This window comes from Eptatretus burgeri, chromosome 4, assembly GCF_056783735.1.
Source record: "Eptatretus burgeri isolate ZD-2024b chromosome 4, Ebu_testis_v1, whole genome shotgun sequence".
In the NCBI taxonomy this organism is placed as follows: domain Eukaryota; kingdom Metazoa; phylum Chordata; class Myxini; order Myxiniformes; family Myxinidae; genus Eptatretus; species Eptatretus burgeri.
The window spans coordinates 95235746-95259254 of record NC_140964.1 but is presented as its reverse complement, the minus strand read 5'-3'; the positions used below and the strand labels follow the sequence as shown (position 1 = coordinate 95259254).

Genomic DNA, 23509 nt, shown 5'->3' with positions numbered 1-23509 from the left:
AATTGTTAAAATGATCATCAAATACCAAAAGGTTGTAGCCGATCACATCCTGGGCCTTTGTAATGATATATGCCTCATGCTTCAGGTCTCTGGTAGAAAGTACAATTGGAATCTGTCCATGCTATATAACCGTCACGCTCAATTTCTTACATATGAACAGAGGCGGGGAACATGTTTTTCCTTCAAACGCTAGGCAGATTATTTCTTTCATTTTTTTTTGGGAGTGACAGAGGCAGCCAGCCAGTGTGAGCACTCCTCATTCTCATAAATGCCATGGTGAGCCAATTTAAAAAAAGTCAAGAATTCACAAGGTTTCGGAAAAGCGATGATAATAGAAAACCAAGACGCCAAGGTGAACAACGAATAGCCAAGATCTTGTGAAAAAAGCCAAGGAGTGGTCACACTGCAGCCAGCTGGTTCTCACTATCTTTCCTTTAAAAACTCGACCAGCGACCACACCAGAAACCCATGTCATTAATGATTACAAGGGTCTTTGGCCGAGTAATTCTGGGAAAAACGAAACATTGTGAAAAAAACCTCTGTCATTATTTGATTTTAATGATGTGTATAAAGCAAGTCGCTGAGGCAGGTGCCACCATGGTTCGGTAGAAATTCTGAGCCAACTATGTGACGTACTGGGACTCCCTAACACCTGCAACCAAATAGCGGTAAGAGCCAGAGCAATCACCGCACTGGACACGGGGTGCTCTCCATGCAGACGCTAATTGTCGCGTACCCGCGTACCCATTCCGTGTGGACTAAACCGTTTGCGTGATTACCGATATTGAGAGAAGAAAAAGCAGTAAGATGGAAAGGATCCGTGGTGCGTGGGAGTGAACCAACCAAGGGAGTGTGTGGTGGTGGTCTCAGAGGGGGGATAGGATCTGGAAGGGAGGTATTTCTTCCTCCCCGGGTAAATAAATTTTGTAATCCATTATGAATTGAGGATCTGTACTTTCATTGTGTAAAATGAACCAGGGTTCCAATATGAACCGGGGATCGGTACTTTCATTGTGTAAAATGAACCAGGGTTCCAATATGAGCCGAGGATCTGTATTTTCATTGTGTAACGCGAACCAGGGTTCCAATATGAACCAAGGATCTGAACTTTAATTGTGTAAAATTAATCAGGGTTCCAATATGAACCGGGAATCGGTACTTTCATTGTGTAACATGAACCAGGGTTCCAATATTAACCGAAGATCGGTACTTTAATTGTGTAACATGAACCAAGGTTCCAATATGAAACGAAGATCGGTACTTTCATTGTGTAACATGAACCAGGGTTCCAATATGAACCGAGGATCGGTACTTTCATTGTGTAACATGAACCAGGGTTCCAATATTAACCGAAGATCGGTACTTTAATTGTGTAACATGAACCAAGGTTCCAATATGAAACGAAGATCGGTACTTTAATTGTGTAACATGAACCAAGGTTCCAATATGAACCGAGGATCGGTACTTTATTTGTGTAACATGAACCAAGGTTCCAATATTAACCGAAGATCGGTACTTTAATTGTGTAACATGAACCAAGGTTCCAATATGAAACGAAGATCGGTACTTTCATTGTGTAACATGAACCAGGGTTCCAATATTAACCGAAGATCGGTACTTTAATTGTGTAACATGAACCAAGGTTCCAATATGAAACGAAGATCGGTACTTTAATTGTGTAACATCAACCAAGGTTCCAATATGAACCGAGGATCAGTACTTTCATTGTGTACCATGAACCGAGAATCGGTACTTTCATTGTGTAACATGAACCAAGGTTCCAATATGAACCGAGGATCGGTACTTTAATTGTGTAACATCAACCAAGGTTCCAATATGAACCGAGGATCAGTACTTTCATTGTGTACCATGAACCGAGAATCGGTACTTTCATTGTGTAACATGAACCAAGGTTCCAATATGAACCGAGGATCGGTACTTTCATTGTTTAACATGAATCAAGGTTCCAATATGAACCGAGGATCAGTACTTTCATTGTGTAACATGAACCGAGAATCGGTACTTTAATTGTTTAACATGAACCAAGGTTCCAATATGAACCGAGGATCGGTACTTTCATTGTTTAACATGAATCGGGGTTCCAATATGAACAGAGAATTGGGTCTTTCATTGTGTAAAATGAACCAAGGTTCCAATATGAAGTGAGGATGTGCTGCGATATCTTATGCTGTTAAGAAATATATATATATATATATATATATATATATATATATATATATATATATATATATATATATATATATATATATATATATATATATATATATATATATATATTCGCTTTTTCAACCAGCACACGAATATTAGGCTTTCTATTTTTTTTCTCTTGTGGTATTTTTGCCACGGGCTTCCAGCTCATTGGAATTATTACCATTTGAAGGTTTTATTGTTTTTGAACCTACAGAGAAAAGGGTAAGTGTGTAATCAAAACAAGGTAACTTTGGAATTCAGGTGGTTCATTACCTCCACCACAGAAGGCAGACGGAGGTTATGTTTTCACCACTGTTTGTCTGTCTGTCTGTCTGTCTGTGAGCAGGATATCTCAAAAAGTTATCTCCAAGAGACGGATTCAGATGAAATTTGGTGGACAGTTTGGGAGTGTGTCGAGGACAAATTGATTCGATTTTGGTGAAGATCCGAATCTAGACAGGGAAAATTTTAATTTTTTTCCATTGTGAAAAACAAATCAGGGTTCCAACTTACAAGTTTTTTTTTTTCCCACAACGACTTACAATTAACCAGGTGTTGGCTTAATGGTTAGGGTGGTTGGCTTTGGATCCTAGGATCCTGAGTTCAAATCCCGCTCAGCTGTTGAATTAATACCAGGTGGGGTTAACTTGGCCTGTCATCCTTCCGAGGTCGGTAAAATGAGTGCTAGCTTGCTGGTATACCGTGTCGGAGTGGCGACCCGTCCAGGATCGTGCCCAATAGCGAAGGAGGCTGCTTCGGTAGCACCAATGTTCTGCACAGAGTATGGTCCCAATCTCCTCCTCCTTCACCATTGGGAGGTGGGGCCAAACATGATATGCATGATATCTCAAAGAGTTATGCATGGATATGGAAGAAATTTGGTGGACAGTTTGGTTGTGTGAAAAGGACGAATTGGTTCGATTTTGGTGAAGATCCAGATCTGGATAGTAGAATTTTTTTTACTTCCTCCACCACCGAAGATGAAGGAGGTTATGTTTTCACCCCCTTTTTGTCTGTTTGTTTGTTTGTTTGTTTGTTTGTTTGTTAATCGCCGGAATCCTTTGGATTTCGGCAATTATGTAGGTCGGTTGTGTGTCTCTTTCTGTGTGTCTGTCTGTTTGTTTGTTTACCCTGTAGCAGCCACACCGTTTCTGCGATCATGACCAAACTCGGTACAGACGTCGGCCATGGTCCAACTTACACTTGTCGTTTTTGGTGAAGGTCAAGGTCACTGAAAAACCGAAATTCTTTTTTTCGCAATAACGTCTGCTGAAATGGTCGTATCAACTTCAAACCAAATCCAAAATGTGTATCTTCCAATTCTGCATCCAACCATATGTCTCATTGGGGTGTCACACCAACACCCTTCTTAGCGGTCGGGGATCGAAAGTCAGGGGTCGGGTCAAAACTTTCAAATTGCGATTACAAACGCCATTTCTAGTCCGATTGACTTCCAAGATATGATCATGACCAAACTCAGTGCTATAACTCATTAAACAGTAGCACTATCGACTTATAAGAACGAAATTGATTTCCAAGTTTTTGTTTTTTCAGAGATTATGGAGATATGACAAAGTTATTCCGGCAATTCCTTGCTCAACGAGCAATTTCATTTGTTTTCTTTTGTTTGTGTGCAGGATATCTCAAAAAGTTGTCGACGGATTTGGATGAAACATGGTGTTCAGGTTGGGTGTGTGACTCCGACAAATTGATTCGATTCTGGTGAAGATCCGAATCCGGATCTGCCAACGAGAATATTTTTTAAGTGATTCTTCATCATTGAGAGTTAGAGCCAAAAACGATATAGTACTTTATAGCATGTTATTTCTAAAATGTATTGGGCCTGATATGTTCTCGTGGATCAGGCATGATGTGGCAGATGTACTGTGTGCGCTCTACCAAGTGCCCTTATTGTGTTTTTTTAATTGATTCTTCACCATTGGGAGATTGCGCCAAACACAATACATAGCCTGATATCTCAAAACGTTATGAACAGATTCGGATGAAACTTGGTGGATGAGTTGGTTAGTTGACAAGAACGAGCCAATTACATTTTGTTTAAGGTCTGGATGCAGATCCTCCATATCATTGGTCTATAAAACATAAACAGTTCAGCCTGGTGGAGGTATCTTCCGAGTGTCGTTCTAGTTAGGCATGGGTTATCATTTTGTTAAATGTCACAATTGGTTGAAATCAGAACATTTAAACAATAAGTGTGTAAGATCACACTGTTATCGTATTAAGTAGATCACATCACGAACAGTGCTCTATTGCTCTATACAGTGCTGAACCATGTATATGGCTAGGGTTGCAATACTGGATGGGTCGCTACTCCTACATAGAAAGTCAGGGAAGGAATTTGGAATTTGGCTCGGGTGCCAGCGATAGCTCCCCCACTCTTTGTGATGGACACTGTGGGATCTTTAGCATCCATCAACTGATGTCGGCAGACTAGACACCCAGTTTGACGTCCATCCAAGAGACGGCACATGTTGGTAAATTACTCTGCCTGTGAAACACTGGGATGACTGTTTTATAGCTGGGCCAGATTTGAACCCAGGCAAGAGAGCTTAGTGAGGCAAATGGGAATTCCTCGAGGCCATCCTGCCAGCCCCTTATACTTTTAAACCCTTTTCATACTTTTAAAACAATAAAATGGCACTAATTAAACAGTAATTTCAACTAATTCTTGAGGCAAACCAGAGAAAAAAGATTAGGCCCAGGGCACTCCTATGTGTTCCCCAAGAAACACCAACACACAGGAAAATGATGGAATAAAACTCACAAAGTGAAATACTGCTTGTGGTATAGGAATAAATCAGTGAACCGTCAGTGCAGAGGGCCCACGGGTAAATCGTATCAGGACATAAACAAGCTGTAAACACAATGGGAGGAATAGCTAGGAAGAATGGGAGAACCTGAGTGGAACACACACACACACACACACACACACACACACACACACACACACACACACACACACACACACACACACACACACACACACACACACACACACACACACACACACACACACCTATCATGCCTGGGGTGTGGCTGTACATGATCTCAGGCCATTGCAGAATGAACAAGATCCAAGCCTGCAGAAGTGGGACACATACATGATGCCAACCTCAAATAGAGATAAATGCTGAATAATTACATGTCCATTTCATTGTGACCTAATCACGTGATGCTGCATTATGGAGAATATTCTTTCACAATTGGATCCAATGTGGAAGCAACAATATCAGGACTGGGTAGGTCCACCTCCTTATCCCGGTACATCCACTTCTCGACATATCTCTTGTTGATCCTGTGGCTTGACAACATATATTGAGGTCATAAACAGTTCCTCTCCTGACATTAAAAAGCCTTTCAAAGTGGCTAATAGAAAACCTTGCTCGAAGGTGTCCAGTGATTTGATACCTCTCGTTTTCTAACAGGTGTAACATTGTAATGGATTGTCAGTCTTGCCCCGAAGGGGGTGTGAGACTATTGCAACGTGTGTGTGTGTGTGTGTGTGTGTGTGTGTGTGTGTGTGTGTGTGTCCACGTCTGCAATATACTGTATATATTGTTACGGCTGTGGAAATTCGCAAACCACCATTCAGGGCCCGTAGGTGAGATATCTCTAAGTACATGTGTAGTTAGCCCCAAACCCGTTGTGTAGAGGGAATTTATATGATTCAATCGGGCTGCGATCCTTTGAGTTAGGCGTTTTTCTGTTCTATCTTTATTTTGAACCAACCACGTCTCAACCGTCATCACACAACAACCACCTTAACCACCACGCCAGCCATCGTCACCAACTACAACCACACTCCAACCCTCAGACAACAACAACAACAACGCCAACAGCCACGACCTTCACCTTCACAACTCGCTCCCGCAAACATCGCATCACCGCCATTCCCAAATGGCACCATAACCATCAAACCACCACCGAAAACCCTCCACCACCCTCACCTCTCTCCTTCTACGGCCATTCCCGCACCACCTGTGAACACTGAGCGTCGGGCTGTCTTGGGCCCGTTCAGCGATACGCACCGAGCCGCGAGCGCAAATAACGGCCTTTCCGAGGAAAATTTGAATCACAAACGCTACACGCCCACTTTCCTCCATCCAATTAGCAAGCACGGAGCGGCTTGGCCCCACCTCCAGGTGCGTCTGTAGGAAATCAATATATGCAAATTCTAGGATCAGGGAAGATTCACGCCCCCTTTCCTCCGACCAATTGGCGAGCGTGGCTCCGCCCCCGAGGTCATCCTGATCCTGATATTAGCTGCTCCTGCCGGCCTATAAGAAGGCGAGCACAAGGCGAATGCAGGGAGTCCAGTCGGATGAGTGAGTCAGTTTTGGTTGGAGAGCAGAGTTGAGTCGGGCAGAAAGTGTGAGTCGAGTCATCGGTTTGGCAGAGAGTCGAGTCGGGTGGCGAAGTCATCGAGTTGGGTTCTGGAGTCGGTTGAGAAGAATTGCGGGAAGAGGCAAGGAGCTCGGTTCCGATGTGAGAAGGACGGCGGTCGGTGACGAGGTCGCGGTGTGGGATCGCTCGTCGCGGGACCCAAGCCAGCCAGCCATTTTCCCTCCCCCAGGCCATCAACAATTCCCCCTTTCCCCCCGCGCTGAGATAGTGCAACAAGGGGGGCCCGTTCCCACCCCACTCCAAGCGTCGTGCCAACGAAACCCGCCAAGGAGCACGGAGTCAAGGCACAGCCACGCGTCCACGTCTGCGGCTCGTCCGCCAACGCGTCACGAGGACGCGGGTAGGACCCCCCCCCCCCGGTCTCACGGGCCTGGCCACTCCTTCCGGTCACGCACGCACATTGGCTTACAGGCCCGTCTGCCCCCTTGTCTATGAGGGTGGCTTATTTCCTTTGCTTTTGAGTAAATGTGTGTTGGCACCGTCTGTAAAGTAGAACTGTATAAGTGTTGCCGTGTGTGCGCGTAGTCGGTAGTAACTCTGCGTCGTCGTTGCTTTTATTGTTTGGGTTGCTATATGTGCATTTTGACTGTTTGGCTGTATATGTGTGCTTTCCGTGTGCCGGGAAATAAATGTGCTTTGTGTGAACTGTTTTCCCGTTTCGCTTCGTCTTTTCTTTATTGACCCTCCATTTTGCTTCACGTAAAGGGTTCGTAGTGGGCTTAATACGCCCGGTAATTAATCGGAACCGTCAAGGCCGACGATAACACCGCTCGGTTATCACTGTAGCACGGAACGGACCGCTTAAGCGGTTCATGTCCGGAGTCGGCCTGTGGCGTGGTACGATCGCCCAGTCGACCATCCGTGCAGGTACTTAGGTAGATCGAATTTGGCGAGCAACCCTATCCTGTGCGGGTGGGCAATTGGCACGGTCATGGTGGGGTTAAACCCCCACCCGTGACTGGCTCCCGGCGTTGTTCCGAGAGGGTCACGACTGAATTGTCCGTCCGGTGGGCGACGCGGTCGCGATTCGAGTGACGTGGCCGTCCGCATGCCAGCGGGTGCGAATTCGCAACAATATTTTCGCTTTAAAAATGTTTTTTTTTTCTGCAACTGCTTGGCCAATCAATGCAAAACTTTATACATGTAGGTGGAACTCTGGAAAATATAGCATTCCTAACACCGACGTCGTAGGTCACAAGGTGTGGCAGCCATGGCGGCTTAAAGGAAAATAATTGGACATGATTTTCTCCAAAATGGCTCAACGGAAAAAAACTGAAACTTGGCATATGTCATAAAATCCCCATGGGGTATGTAGGGTAATAATGATGGGGTATTGATGAAGTAGTATTCCAGACATAATTGGTTGAATTGCAATCCTTATCCGATAATTCTGAATCCTTATATATTTGTTATATGACCCGATGTGAGTGAAGAAATAATTTACGATGTTCATAAGCCATGCCACAAAAACTGTGACATAATAGGGTGCATGGATGATACGGTATATGGACCATCATAGCAGTTGGCCATAATAATTTTGTGTTCAGTTAACGATGGTATTTTTGTTCAGAATGAACGGGCGAGGCGAAACTATGTGCTCTATGAGTGCTGTTCAATTTAAGTAATGTAATCAGTGTTTTTTGGGCGATTGGCTATATGCTGTTGTCAAGGAAATCGATTTTTTAGAATTTGCTCAGTGCCGCATGTCAACTCTGAAAACCGAAAGATGTATGTGCTGAACGATTATAGCATGGCGCAATTGCATTATGTGAAAACTTTCAATCAGATGTTCTGCATATCCCTCGTGCAAAACGGCACTCAAATGCATGCTGGAACAGTCCTTCAACAATTACATGATCAATTCTACCTGTTCGTCTTTTTTAGTGGAGAGTATATACAAATCGAGCACCTAACCTAATGTGGCAGCAAGGCACAGGTCAAGTGGCACAAGAGCAAACGCTGCATGACCGGTGTTCAAAGACCTGAGTGCCACACAGACACCATCCTAGTTTGGAGGTTTATTATTTTTTAGTATACAACCTGTGGCTGCTGATTGCATCATTGCTGGGAGTGCACCTGTGCTACTGATGCAGTGTCCCCTGTTTCCAGGAAGCTGGTACTCATTTTGCCAACCTCAGAAGGATGACAGGCTGAAACAACCAACCTGGTGTTATGAGTCTCAAACTCAAGATCATAACATCTTAAGCCAGCCACCTTAACCGTTAATCCAACACCAGACTTAGTTTGGAGGTGATGTGTTGCAATAATTTACATGCATAATGTCTGGGTCAGGCATTGCATTTAGGGTCAGGGTTACTCCTTTTGTTTTACACATATGTAAATTAAAGCCCAGGGCACTTCTATATGTTCCAGGGTTCCAAGTCCGGCCTGTCAGCAGGATACCTGCTTTTGACATGGACTGGCATGCTTTTGACATTTTTTTTTTGACGCTTTTGACTTTTGACATTTTGACTATCAGCACGTTTTTGACATGAACTGGCACCCTGCCGTGCCCACCAAACTCTCTTGCTATGATATTCAAGGCCATCTCCACTCATGGCACGCAGACTTCCTCTCCTGTCACAGTCAACATGTGGCCCTTAATGGAGTTCTCTCATCCCCTCTTCCTGTCCAGGATGGAGTTCCTCAAGGAAGCCTTCTGGACACTGTTCTTTTTCTGGTTTTCATCAATGATCTCTCCAACTCTCTGGAAAATCCTCTTTATCTAATTGCTGATGACTCCACCCTCTGCCGTACCATCTGTCATCCCTCAGACCGGCAAGCAGCAGCTTCTTCGCTCACTGCAGATCTGGATAAAATCACAAACTGGTCCAACACGTGGAACAATTCTTTCAATCCAGACAAATCTTACACTCTCACTATGTCTCTCCGAAAGGACCGTTTAGAGAAACCCTCCATCTACTTTCTCAACAATCCTCTGGAAGAACTCCTCTCATTAAAGCTTCTGGGTCTCACTATTTGCTATGATCTTTCTTGTGAAAGCCACATTTCTAATGTAGCCTCCAAAACCAGTGGCCCCCACTGGGAATCTTCGGTCATGCAAAGTCCTTCCTCAGCCCACCTGAGCTCCTGACCAAATACAAAGCTTTTGTCTGCAGCCTGATGGAGTACTGCTCTCCCCTCCTGGCTGGTGCTCCTGCCTCTCACCTTTCTCGGCTTCACGCTGTGGAAACCAAGGCATTTATGATCATTGGTATCTCCCGTGGTGAGGCTCAGTCTTTGGGCCTCTCACTCTCTCTCCGCAGGCAGGTTGGTGGTCTTTCTGTCTTCTACCGTCTCCTCTCCAGTCTCGCCTCACCGCCGACCCTCCTTGCTCTGTCTGCAATATGGAAGCAATATGTCTGCAATCCCTCCCCCCCCCCACCCATATTTCCGCATGGTGCTCAAGATCCGCCAGCAACCACCTTTTGCTAAAGCTACAAAAATCATGAATCACTGTTCACCTTTACTCTTTCATTCTTCTTTTTCCCACCTTTGGAATAAACTCCCACACTCTCTTCAATCCCATTCTTCCCTCCAAGCATTCAACACAACTGTTCACCACCATTTATCATCTCCCCCATCCAAACCCATGATCTTTTCTACCCCCGTTACTCCACCTCAAACCCACTTCCTTCAAATTACTGCTTTCCTTCCTGAAAGTCCCTGTAATGTCCATCTTGTATACCCCATGTTCCCCACCCCATCCCTCTCCCTTCCACATCTCCGAATGTCTCTGTTCCCCATTGTTTTGTCCTTCCCTATCCCACCCCTCTTGTCTCCTGGCCCCCTTGTTGTGTGTTGTGTGTTCGCTTTCATACGAGCCTCGACAATGTTTCCAAAAAAAAAAAAATACAAAACGTAAACTGTTCAGCCTGCCTGAGGGTACAGTATGTGCTCTCCCGAGTTCCCGTTCCAGATATCAATGCGTTACCAGGATTTTAAACATCACAATTGGTTGAAATCAGTCAAAATTTTGTGTAAAATGAACCAAAGTTCCAATATGAAACAGGGTGGCAGTGTACAGCTGGGCCAGATTCAAACCCAGGCGAGACAGCTTAGCGAGGATCGGTACTTTCATTGTGTAAAATGAACTAAAATATATACTGCATATACAGGGTGGGGGTAGAGGAACAGGAGATTAAGAAAAAACGATCTCCACGATGCCAACATGATCACAACTTTTTTGACTGATCAAGTAGCTACTAAGTTTCCTTAAGTTAATGAGGCCAGTTGGTTTCAACAAGGTGGCGCGACATTTCATACCTCCATTGTGTCAATGGCTGTCCGATAACTACTTTTTCATAACCATCATCTGCAGGAATAGTGACATGACTTGGCTTCCAAGGTCCTCAGACCTGTCAACATGTGACTTTTTTATGGGGGCACTTAAAAAGCAAAGTGTATGCTCATCGCCCACACAATATTGAAGAGCTGAAAGAAAGACTTCGTCAAAAAATTGCAGGAATTTATTTGGAGATGCTACACTGCGTCATGGAAAACATGCGTGTAAGACTAGAGGAATACCTGTGCAGAGACTGAGGTCACCTCGAGGATGTGATCTTCAAAAAATAAATGGCATGCTATGTACTTCAAGATGGCATATTTGTAATTTGTCAAATCCAAAATATTTATTTAATTCCTGAGTTTTTAAAATCGTCCGTTTCTCTGCCCCATCCTGGAATAGCAAAGGTACCCGGCATTGCTGGATGCTCAAGTACATACAATAACTTCTAAAAAAGATAAGTAACAAAAAGATCTCTCAGGAATTTCCTCGGCGGCCTCCAACCTAATTAATTACATCTGAAGGCATTTCACTCTCCCAAGCCGAGTTTTGTCGCCTCTATTTATTTAATCCACATAACATGTAAATTACATGCCCATCAGTTTGTTTATATGCCTTGGAAAAGTGAGAAGATGACGTGAGGAAGGGAGGGCGTGGTTGACCTTCGACGGTTTCGTCGGCAGCCCATTCTTCAGTGGTTTCCGTCCTTAGGATGGATGTAAAACTGGACGTCCCTTCTGCCAGTATTAGTACAGGACTGAATGAAATGCGGTTTATTCAAACAGCACATGCCATTTTAAAGATGTTACAACATGGGCTTCCCCTTGAGGGATGAGAACCATACTGTAACTGTCACCCTGTATTCCCACTGTCATGGAATTGGAACTCTCCGAGGTAGTAATTCAGGCACATTTCAGTTGTAATTATAAAAAAGCCATATTCTATGGCGCTGCCTTCCCTTTCCCTCCCCTCATGATTATGTCCTCCCAAACCCCCTCCCCCCCTCAAAACTCTCTGGGTGTCTCCGGGTGGTGGCCGTGCCTTTATTTAATTACAACTAAAATGCAATAAGCTCTAAAATCTCTTAACCAGAGATGAATTTTTAAATTTAAATTGCGGAATTGAGCTTAGCAGCAGTTCCTACTACTTAAAAAGTGTTCATTTGCTAAAATTAAAAAGTGTCTCCGGACGTCTTCTTGCAGTGTTTAGTATGACCTGTCATATCTTAAGCGCCATTTCAGCCATGCAACGCAAACACAGCACTTTCCTCAATCTTCTCAGGAAACACTTGGCTCTCCTACTGACGCATGCAAACAGTCCAAATCCAGCTCACATTCGCTGTTAGTGGGTCAACAATCCAATGCTTGGTGAATTGGTGATTTATTAAAATTTCCAAATTTCACTCCAGATTTTGACACTTATTTAGTCCACGAGATCCGATTCTCAAACCTGAAATAATATTTTGATTATATGATTCAATTAGTCCATGAGAGTAGATTGAATTTCCACAGTAATGCATGTTTGAAGAGGCCAAATCAAAATGGCGGCTTAGACCGCTGCGAGGCGAAGTTGGGCAGACCAAGGATAAGCCTTTCATGAAGGTAAGCCATTAATTATCTTAATAGGGGTGTTTAAATTTACCCAAACACCCAGTTTCATTCATGCACTCCCTTGGAGTTCCCTTAGTATGCATACATAGTTTGGGGCTACTAGATTTCATGGTTTTGGAGTTATGGAGGAGATACACACACTGAATGATTGACTGACATTTATTATTATTGGATACTCGACAATCCGTGAACCCGTTGGGTTCCCGTTGTGACAACGGTTGATTAAAAAAAAAACCATTTAAAAAATAATAATAATAATAATAATAATAATAATAATAAATAGATAGCTCCAGCGAACTATACCGCTGAGTTTGTTTGCATTGATCAAATTCTCCCAAAGAGTACTTGACTGAATCAGGAATTGATTTTTTAATAATTTTTTTCGTTGCCCGATTTGAACGAAACTTGATACTGCACACCGCAGGAGAATGGTGAGTAAGGTGGCCATAAACTTTTTGCGCTACCGTGTCCTGTTTTGGCTGTATTTCAGAAACATACATAATACATACATACATACAAGATGAGAGTTTGAGTAATATATAGAAGATAGATACAGTAATCTGCAAAAGTATTCACCCCCAACCAATAATGCCACATTTCGATGAATTTCGAATTATGTTGAAACAATTTTTCCAAATAAACTTTTTGTTATTGATAACTGAAGAGATCAAACTGAACACTTATTGTTGAAGGAGGTTACATGTCTGGAATACCTGCAAAAAACATGTACAAATCAAAATTCACTGGTTGAAAAAGTATTCAGTTCCTTAGGTCAGTACTTGGTGGAAGTACCTTGTGCAGTAATGACTGCTTTGAGTTTTTTGGGGGGTAGGTCTCACCCAGCTTTGTACAGTGAGATGGGGAAATCTTTGCCATTGTTGACATGAAAATTGCTTTCCTTCTGCCACGTTTGATGGGTTTTTATCTCTGCCACCGAAGGTGAAGGAGGTTTTGTTTTCTGTTTGTCTGTTTGTCTGTTTGCAGGATATCTCTAAAAGTTGTAGACGGATGTGGATGAAATTTTGTGGACAGATTGGGTGTGTAACAAGAACGAACTGATTAGATTTTTGTGAAGATCCTGATCCGGATCCGACGACTAGAATTTTTAAGTGATTCGTCACCATTGAGAGATCGGGCCAAAAACGATATATAGCACGATATCTCAAAAAGTTGAAGACGGATTCGGCCGAAACTTGGTGGACATGTTGGGTGTGTGACAAGGAGGAATTGATTCGATTTTGGTGAAGATTCGAATTTGGATCTGGATACGAGAATTGTTTAATTTCAAAGTGATTTTCACTTGTGAGAGATAGGGCCAAAAACGATACAGGACTGAAAAGTATGACATTTCAAAATTTAATTTGGCCCGATATGTTCTCTTGGATCAGGCATTACATGCCGGAGGTATGCGCTCTACTTAGTGCCCTTCTAGTTCATTTATATGTTGACTCTTTTGACGTTTACATGTGGTACATGCTTGGAAGGTTTACATGTGGTACATGTTGGCATGCATTTCTGTCTGCGCTGTTGCTGATGATTTGCCAACAAGCTACAAAATCGATCTGGCAGCTGAGGGGTTGTGTATCGTTGGGATTCTCATGTATGTACTATTTGTGAATGCCTTTACAGCTGTGCAGGAACTCTGAGAAGCATGTGACATTCCGGGTAGTGCATAATTAAAATGTTCATAGTTTTTTGTTAAAAAAAAAATTATGTGTTTACACTGATTTGTCAGAATATTTGCAGCTGAAGATTCATTTTCATAAAAGGTAGCACATTGACCAGCAAAAAATTAATTCTTTATTGAAGCCTGACGTTTCATGAACCAAGCTTGTTCTCTTCCTTGGAGGCATTAAGAGCCGTAGTATTTCTGTTGCAATGTTTTTGCTGATGTCGTCTGCGTTCCAGGATTTCTTTCCTGACTTCGAACCATTTCCTTAACCACTGCAATATTTTCATCAGTGCAAACTTCTCATTTCCTTCCACTACCTGTGGTTCCAGCAATACACCCAGTTCTATTAATTTTACATATAATTTTTCTCCACCAGGAGTCCATGATTTGTTTGGAAACTGAAAAGCTCGAATTACTATGTTGTCTTCTTGGCTATATGAAGGCATTTTTTGATGGCTGTTTCACTGCTTTTTAAAAATAACCTGCAACAAAGAGAAATTAAGTATATCAGAGACAAATATTATAAAGAAGTGCTACATATAAAAGCAAATTATTTATAGAAATCATCACAGAAACAAGCAACCTATCACAATTGCAAATACAGCATCTGAAAAAAATACCTCCAACCATAAACAATCGCTTACTTTTTTTCTGGGGAACCCTGTTTCTTTTGTTATCACAATATGTGACGCAAAGTAGGTATATAATGCATAGTATCAGGATATAATGCAGAATAAGGGAGGTACAATAGATTTGCATTTCCAGTTTGTGCTATCAAACCATTTCACATTGTGGTTTTATTGTTGTTTACACCCACAGTTCCAATCTGACAGGATGGTGCAAAGGTAGCACACTTGCCTTCTTTGAGCAGTGTGGTCTAGCTGTGATTCCCAATGTGAGTGTAAATTATCAGATTGGTGCTTCATTGTGTATTAATTAACAACATCCTACAGTTTCACACGCATCATACTCTCACCATTGCTTTTTGATTTTGAAAATTTCATTCATTCAAAGAGCATGGTAGTTATAAAATATTCTGCTTAACCCCATCCATACCCAAACATGATTTTAAGGGATGCTTATTGGGATATGCTCAAGCATCCTGTAAATTCTCAGCCAGGCTTGCAAGTGGTAACGTGGCATATAATTGCTTTTGGTGTGTGCCCTGTGCAAGTACTTGGATTGGACTCTCATGCAAGAGGTGGAGGGGGTCTTTGGGTGCAATTGTAAAGTGTCTTTCACCCAAGAGTGTCACTGTAAGGCATGCAACTAAGAGGGCCTTTCTTGGCACAGGCACCATGAAAGGCCTGTAATTGCAAGCAGTGCTTGGGCTTGTGGTTTTCCACAAGGTCAGTCATTGGACCCTAACCCACTAGGGACTGCAAACACCACTTATTATGGCACTACAATGGATCGCATGACTGGTGTGGTTGTGCACGTGCAGATAATGTGCCCTCCTAGCTTGTGTGCACACTCACCTCTCACGTCAACCGCGCTTACCTCCCCCCCCCATCTTTCTCCCTCCTTTGTACTTTATGTGCAAATGGCTATCCCTTTATTACCTCTGCCACTGACGGTGAAGGCGATTGTTTTCACCCCTCTCTGTCTGTCTGTTTGTTTGTCGGTCTGTCTGTCTTTGTGTGCAGGATATCTCAAAAAGTTGTGGATGGATCTGGATGAAATTTTGTTTTTCGGTGCAAGACAAAGATGAACTGATTAGATTTTGGTGAAGATCCAGCCAAAACCACATATGCACGATATCTCGAAAAGTTATGGAGGTATTCGGACGAAACTTGGTGGATCCGGCCTATCAGTGGGATGCAAAACATAAACTAATCAACCTGGCAGAGGTATTCATTCTATCGGGTGCCCTTGTAGTAAGTTGTTTTTTTAATTAGAAGCGGCCTTGGAAAAATATGCCACGATGAGCTATTTACAGTGGCTTGCAAAATTATTCACCCCCTACCAATAATGCCACATTTCGATGAATTACGAATTATGTGGAAACAATTTTTACGAATGAGCTTTGGTATTCATGAATGGAGAAATCAAACTAACACTGTCATAGTTGAAGGAGGTTACATGTCACGAACACCTGAAAAAACATGTGCAAATCAAAAATTTACTGGTTGCAAAAGTATTCAACACCTAAGGTCAGTACTTGGTGGAAGCGCCGTTTGCAGCAATGACTGCTCTATCTTTTTGGGTCAGTCTCTACTAGGCTGAGAAAATCGATATCGATTTTTTTCGATATTATTGAAAAAAATAATAATAATAATAATTTTTTTTATGCAGGTTTCAAAAATATGGAATGGTGCAATGGTCCATTACATATTCATACATGATGTGCACTTCATTGACACACGGTGATATTAAAAAATATTCACACACAGGGCTCCCTCCTCCCCCCCCCCCCCAATGATAAGAATGGTTATTTTACTTTCAACTTCAACTTGTATTAAAAATGGTTTTGTTTCAAAGCTAGATCAGTATTTTGGTAATTGACACAAGTCGGAATCCATCGCCATCGCTATACCGCTATCGCCTCCATACCGCTATCGCCTCCATACCGCTATCACTTCCATTCCGGTATCGCCTCCATACCGGTATCTCCTCCATACCGCTATCTCCTCCATACCGCTATCTCCTCCATACCGCTATCGCCTCCATACCGGTATCACCTCCATACCGGTATCACCTCCATACCGGTATCACTTCCATACTGCTATCGCCTCCATACCGGTATCGCCTCCATACCGGTATCGCCTCCATACTGGTATTACTTCCATACCGGTATCGCCTCCATACCGCTATTACTTCCATACCGGTATCTCCTCCATACCGCTATCTCCTCCATACCGGTATCTCCTCCATACCGCTATCTCCTCCATACTGCTATCGCCTCCATACCGGTATCGCCTCCATACCGGTATCGCCTCCATACCGGTATTACTTCCATACCGGTATCGCCTCCATACCGCTATTACTTCCATACCGGTATCTCCTCCATACCGCTATCTCCTCCATACCGTTATCGCCTCCATACCGATATCGCCTCCATACCGGTATCGCCTCCATACCTGTATCGCTTTCATACCGCTATCACAGATCACTGACTCGGTACAGGGTTTCTAAAGCACACCCGATTCAGATAAAAAAAAAAATAGCATCCGTTGAAGACAAAGTCTTCGACATCCCCCGCCGTAGTAAATGAGGACAAGTAGCAAAAGGCACCAGTTCAATTTATTCTTGATGTGTGTACCAAATTTCATAAAGAAATAGTTAGTAGTTTTGCAACTGTGCTCTGGAAACAAAGGTTAACCTCAATTATTTCTTAATACCCAACTTGTTTCCATGGAAAGTGACAGAAATTTTTTTGGGGGAAATCTCTAAATATCAAAAGGCGCCAGTTCACCACTTGCTTGATATGTGTACCAAATTTCGTAAATATATCTTGAGGGGATTTGTAGTTAAGCTCCGGAAACGAAATGTGACGGATGCACGGATGGACGGACGGACGGACGGAACCCATTTCTATATCCCCCGCCAACTTCGTTGGTTGGCAGGGGATAATAATAACCAATTGGCAATTGCTTTAAAACAAGCTACAAGGGCAAAGAAAAATCGAGATTGCTTGTACGAGTGTTCGGATGCTGAGGGTTAAAAGTTAAAACAAACTGTACTTTCTTCCTGTTACATCTTGACGTCATATGTTTCACTGTTCCTGTTCCATGTTTAGCCGAGACATCAAAGCTTTTAAAATCATGTACTGTTTTAAGGATTTTAACCACCTTATTCGATTTGTTGGTGATATGCCTTTTTTTCTTTTTTTTCTTCCATATCATGTTTTTTTTCGGTATTCCGGTATGTTCAGAATTCCAATACCAGTATATCGAAATCAAAAATTATATCAACATAATTGGTATATCGATATATCGCTGGACCCTCGTCTCTACCAGCTTTGCACTGTGAGATGTTGAAGTCTTTGAGCATGCTTCACGTGAAAATTGCTCTAATTCTGCAAAGTTTTATGGGGATCATCGATGGACTGCAATCTTCAAATCTGACCATGAATGCTCAGTTGGATTTGGCAGGACAGGGCAATGACTTGACCACTCAAGAACATTAACTTTATTCTTATTCAGTCATGCTTTGTGCTTTTGATTGTCCTGCTGAAATGTGAGTCTACTTCCCAGTTTCAGATTCCTGGTTGACTCAAACAGGTTTTCATCAAGGATTCTCCTGTATTTTGCACCATCCATTGTCCCTTCTATCCCAACAAGCTTGCCAGTCCCTGCTGATGAAAAGCAGCCCCCTGATAAAATTCGGACACAACCACGCTTGACAGTCGGGTGGTGTTGACTGGGTGATGTGCAGCGTTAGGCTTGAAGCAGAGGTAGCGCTTTGAATTTAGACAAAAAAGTTCAATTTTTATCTTGTATGACCACAAAACTCTTCTCCATATTCCTACAGTATCATGAAGATGCTTTTTCATAAACTCCCTATGAGCTTTTAGATTTTCTTTATCTTCTTTCTTGCCACCTGTCTATAGAGGGGATTTATTTATGATTCCCTTTATGAAGGGAACGGGATTTTGTTGATTGATGAACACTAACCCCCATCTCAGACACAGAGCCTTGCAGATCTTTCAAAGTCATTGTTGGATTTATATAGTGACATCCCAAACCAGTTTCCTGCTTGCATGGCTGCTGAGTTTGGATGGGCAACCTGATCTGTGTAGAGTCTGGGTGGTATGATACATTTTCCACTTCTTAATGATGGATTTCACCGTACTCATAAAGGGATAATAAGTGACTGAAATCTTCTTATAACCCTCTCCTGAATGGTTTTTCTCCACCACTTTATGTCTGACTTCCTTGGAAAGCTCCTTTGTTTTCATGTTTGCGTTGTAAGTTGACCAAGTGAGTTGTATCTTAAGACTCCTTGGATAAGTGGAAGAGTTTAATTTTTGTTGTTGTTGTTAATCCACTGATTACATACATGTGAAACCTATTAAACTTATTTTGTCACCTTTCAAACAAATAATTTGCTCCTGAAGTGATTTAAAGTTAATTAGGTAAAGGGTTTGTAAGCTTATGCAACTGAGAATCATCTGATTTTCTCTATTAACCTCACTTATTCACATTATATTTGCATTTTTTTAGTTTTATCACGTGGGAGTAGTTTGTGAAGACTATATGTTAAATTTTATTTGAAAGCATCATGCGATAAGCTCAGATGGTATCAAAATGTGAAAACTTTGGAGGGGGTGAATACTTTTGCAGGCCACTGTAAGCAAACAAATTGTTCACACTTATATAGTATTTATTTACATGGCGTTACAATCATTCGCCGCTGTTGGACTTAGTCCGACATGGGAGCTTATGCATTCGGTATCGATTTTCCTGTCTGTGCATGTATGTGTCCACAACCATAATCTCGGACAGGTATGGACTGATTTTATCCATACTTGGCACAAAGACAACACATAACGGTGTGTGTGTGTGTGTGTATATATATATATATATATATATATATATATATATATATATATATATATATATATATATATATATATATATATATATATATATATATATATATATATATATGCACATCACTTAGTTTCACAATGCGATCAAATATGCCCGACTTGCTGCCATTTTAGTTGTAAAAACCTGATGCTGAACACGTGCTCAACCATTTCTCGGGCATGTATTTACCAAAGTTGTTAAAACTTGGAAGACAGATAATGAATGACGGCTTACATAAGCATGTCATTTTTCTTTCAAGATCAGACCAAAGATGGCCGACTAGTGGACATTTTGTTACTTAAAATGTGTCAATGTCTCAGATGTGCATGGTCAGATTTTATTCAAACTAGGCTCAAGCACAGTACATGATAGCATGCACCTGCACCTCACTTTATTTTGCGATCTGATCAAAGATGGCTGACTGTTAGACTCACAGCCATTGTAGTTGTAAAAAAAATACCATGTTGAACACGTCCTCAACCATTTCTCGGGCGTGCATTTTTCGATATTGTTCAAACTTGGCGCAGAGATAATGAATGATGGCGTACATATGCATGTCATGTTTTTTCGAGGTCACATCCAATATGGCGGACTGGTGTCCATTTTGTTACTTAAATGTGTCCCCAATCATTTCTCAGATATATATGGTTTGATTTTGTTCAAACTTATCACAAATATAATATATGATGGTATATATGTGCACCTCACTTTATTTTGCAATCTGATCAAATATGGCTGAATGGTAGACTGACGGCCATTGTAGTTGTAAAAAAACGCCCGGTCTCGAACACGTCCTCATCCATTTCTCGGATATGCATGTTCCAATTTTGTTGAAATGTGGCACAACACAGTACACGATGGCATATACTTGCACCTTGCATTATTTTGCCATCTGATAAAAGATGGCTGACTGGTAGACTGGTGGCCATTTTAGTTGTAAATAAATATGGGCTCGCCCTTAAACTCCATTCAGCAAAATTCCTAAAACAACGGGGGCTATTATGTTTTATGTCTTTTTTATTGTTTAGCTCTTATTTTTATGCTTAATGGGTACAGTGCCTTCAATAACTATCTGTTGAAGTGTGGATACTCCAACATCTCCAAGGATGTTATCATCTTTCTGTAGTTTCTTCTTCACCAGACATAGTGCATAATAACCACTGGTATCACGACATCACGCTATCGTCATACCCACAGTATTATTATGATTATTATTATTATTATCATTACTATTATTCTTGAAGGCTCAGCATTGACTACATCATCATTGAATCCATGTAAGTTCAAACAATGAACTTCCTTTCAAGATGTGGGATGCACATTGACTGTTCTATAAAGGAAACAACATTAGCTACCCCTTATAATGCATTCAGTCATAGACATTAGCCATTTCCTATGGTACAGGAGTTTGACGAGCACAATTTTTTGTTCGAATCGACAATCCTTCCGGATCCATGCCCAATCGGAGCTGCCTCAGGTTTCCTTTTCCATCCTTTGATCTACACCCTTTCAACCATATAATGTCATTACTTATTTCATCACTTATTTCGTTTGAAGCCAATCTGTCTCGAAGTCACATTGTTGTGTTTGTAATCGCTCTGATTACTTAGTTAGACATGCAATGTTAATTCTATCAGAAGTTATGCTAATATCATGACCGAAGCAGGTAGCATATACCAAAGGTGGTTTAACGAGTCGAATAGGAATTGAAGCTCTCAATGTAAACTTGTGTTCATACAAGTTGTTTAATTCATCAAAAGACATGAATGAGGAATGTGTTTGAGCAAAGATTGGAACTTTGTTTACTCAATTGTCCCACTTCCTGGCCTGCATTAAATTTGAATCAAACGAGCATTTAAACCTGCCTGCTCAACAAAGGATAAAAAGAAAATGGCTCAGCAATTTTTATCAAAGCTTGTAAGGCACTATTTCAATTATTTGCAACTGCAAGAGGCTTATAATGGATTTGGGGTTTTTTCTCTTTTTTTTTTGCGAAAAGATGTAGTACCAGAAGCTGCAAGACATAAAGTGTGCAGCATCTGGAACTGTGTAGAGTCTCAGGCTGCTGCCCTGCAGAGAGGTTTAATTAAGTAGTGTGTTTCACATTTGCCACGGGGCTCACAGCAAGAGGCATAAAGCAGGGACATGCACACACTGGAAATGCTCAGTTTGGAGATTATTTCTGAAGCAAAGACTTTCTGTCGCGAGGATGTGAAATTAAACTGCCACTGTTTTTATAGATTATGGAGGTATGTACGAATACTTCTGAGCAATTTCCGGGTTATTTGTTCGTGTTTGTGGGTGTATGTATGTATGTATGTATGTATATATATATATATACATTGGTTTTGATATTTTTCACATAATATCTCAAAAAACATGGAAATAGGAAAATATTAAACATACTGATTAAATTATCAGCATAGTAAGAGCATATAGAAGTCATCTCATGTCATCCCTCATGGTGTAAGGAACCCATTTCATGTCATCTCCCATCTTTCATGTCATCTCCCATAAACCCAACCTGGCTCAACCCTCCTACCAAATGTTACTTTGTTTCCTACTTTGTTTCTTCCCATCCCCTCACTCATCTTTTGTTCCTTGCTCATTATTTTGCTTGCTGTGTTCAATTGTCACAAAATTGCCTTCTTACCCTTTGTCAACTCACTCTTCCATGCACCTCAATTATGTTTCCAAAAAGGGTCAAAGGTAGATTTTTTTTAAGATTAGAAGTTATGGCAGCGAGTCAACAATTTGACAGACTGCAATGAAGAACTGTTGGGAGCAAAACGACGTAAAGGACTTGGCGGGATGTTGAAAGGTTGAAGATAAATTTACCAAAAGTGGCTTAATTAAATTAATGCATGCAACCTAAGGCCACAGCAGAGAGCAAAATGACTTGGGTTACTGACGGCTGGGATTTGGCAGAATATATAAAGGCCACCAACCTGTTTCCATTGACTTAGCATGCTTGTCGACCGTATATCTTGGCTTCCTAATGAGTTAGAATACCAGGGAGCCTTTGCCTCCAATACCATCTAGGAGGGCAAAGTAAAATGTTGAAGTCATGGCCTGTGGTAGAGAGCAATACTCTGTGTCTGGTTTGGCCTTTTATCAGTCCCATCTGAACTCCTGGGCTCATGATGTGAAAACTCAGGTTCAAATCCCATGTACCATGTGTGTGTGTGTGTCAGTTTGTCTTCTCCATAACTCGAAAACTATTAAACTGAGCAGCCTGAAACTTTGCATGCATACCAAGAAAACTGCAAGGAAGTGCAAAAGTGAAAATTGGGTTTTTGGGTTCATTAAAACACCCCTTTTGAAGATAATTAACGGTCTTATTTAATAATATCCTTCATCAGACGCATCCTCGGTCACCACTCCCAATGCGGTCTAAAGGTGTATCCTCGGTAAGCTCACAGGGGTCTGAAGCCGCCATGTTTTTTGGCCTGTTCAACCATGCCTTGACTTGGAACAGGCCGCAACGATTTCTTCACGATAAAGTTTTTGTTTTTTCACTTTCCTCACTCATATTATCTAATGCCTCTTCATCACACCTACGAATCATTGTGTACATCACATTTGTAAGTGCTATAGTTTTCAAATTAGGAGCTTGGAGTGATTTAATTCATTACATGATACGATTTTCCACGATCTACTCTCACAGACGAAGTAAAATACATCATCAAAATATTGTTTCGGTTTTGAGGATTGGATATCGTCCAGACGAAATAAGTGTTGAAATCTGTTGTCCGGTCAGGCCAGGTATGGG

At 41.7% G+C, this 23509-nt stretch overlaps 1 protein-coding gene across 5 annotated transcripts in view; it reads left to right on the top strand.

The window, feature by feature from the left end:
* The window catches only part of LOC147028710 (uncharacterized), a 247602-nt gene that overhangs the window by 183888 nt on the left and 40205 nt on the right, over positions 1-23509 (top strand). The window contains exon 1 of one of the 5 annotated variants that reach the window (XR_015057682.1): positions 21912-21986. The exons of the other annotated variants lie outside the window; for them this stretch is intronic. The gene's annotated coding sequence lies outside the window, so the exon portion shown is untranslated. Of the gene's footprint in view, positions 1-21911; positions 21987-23509 lie in introns of those variants that run through there. 5 annotated transcript variants of the gene reach the window in all.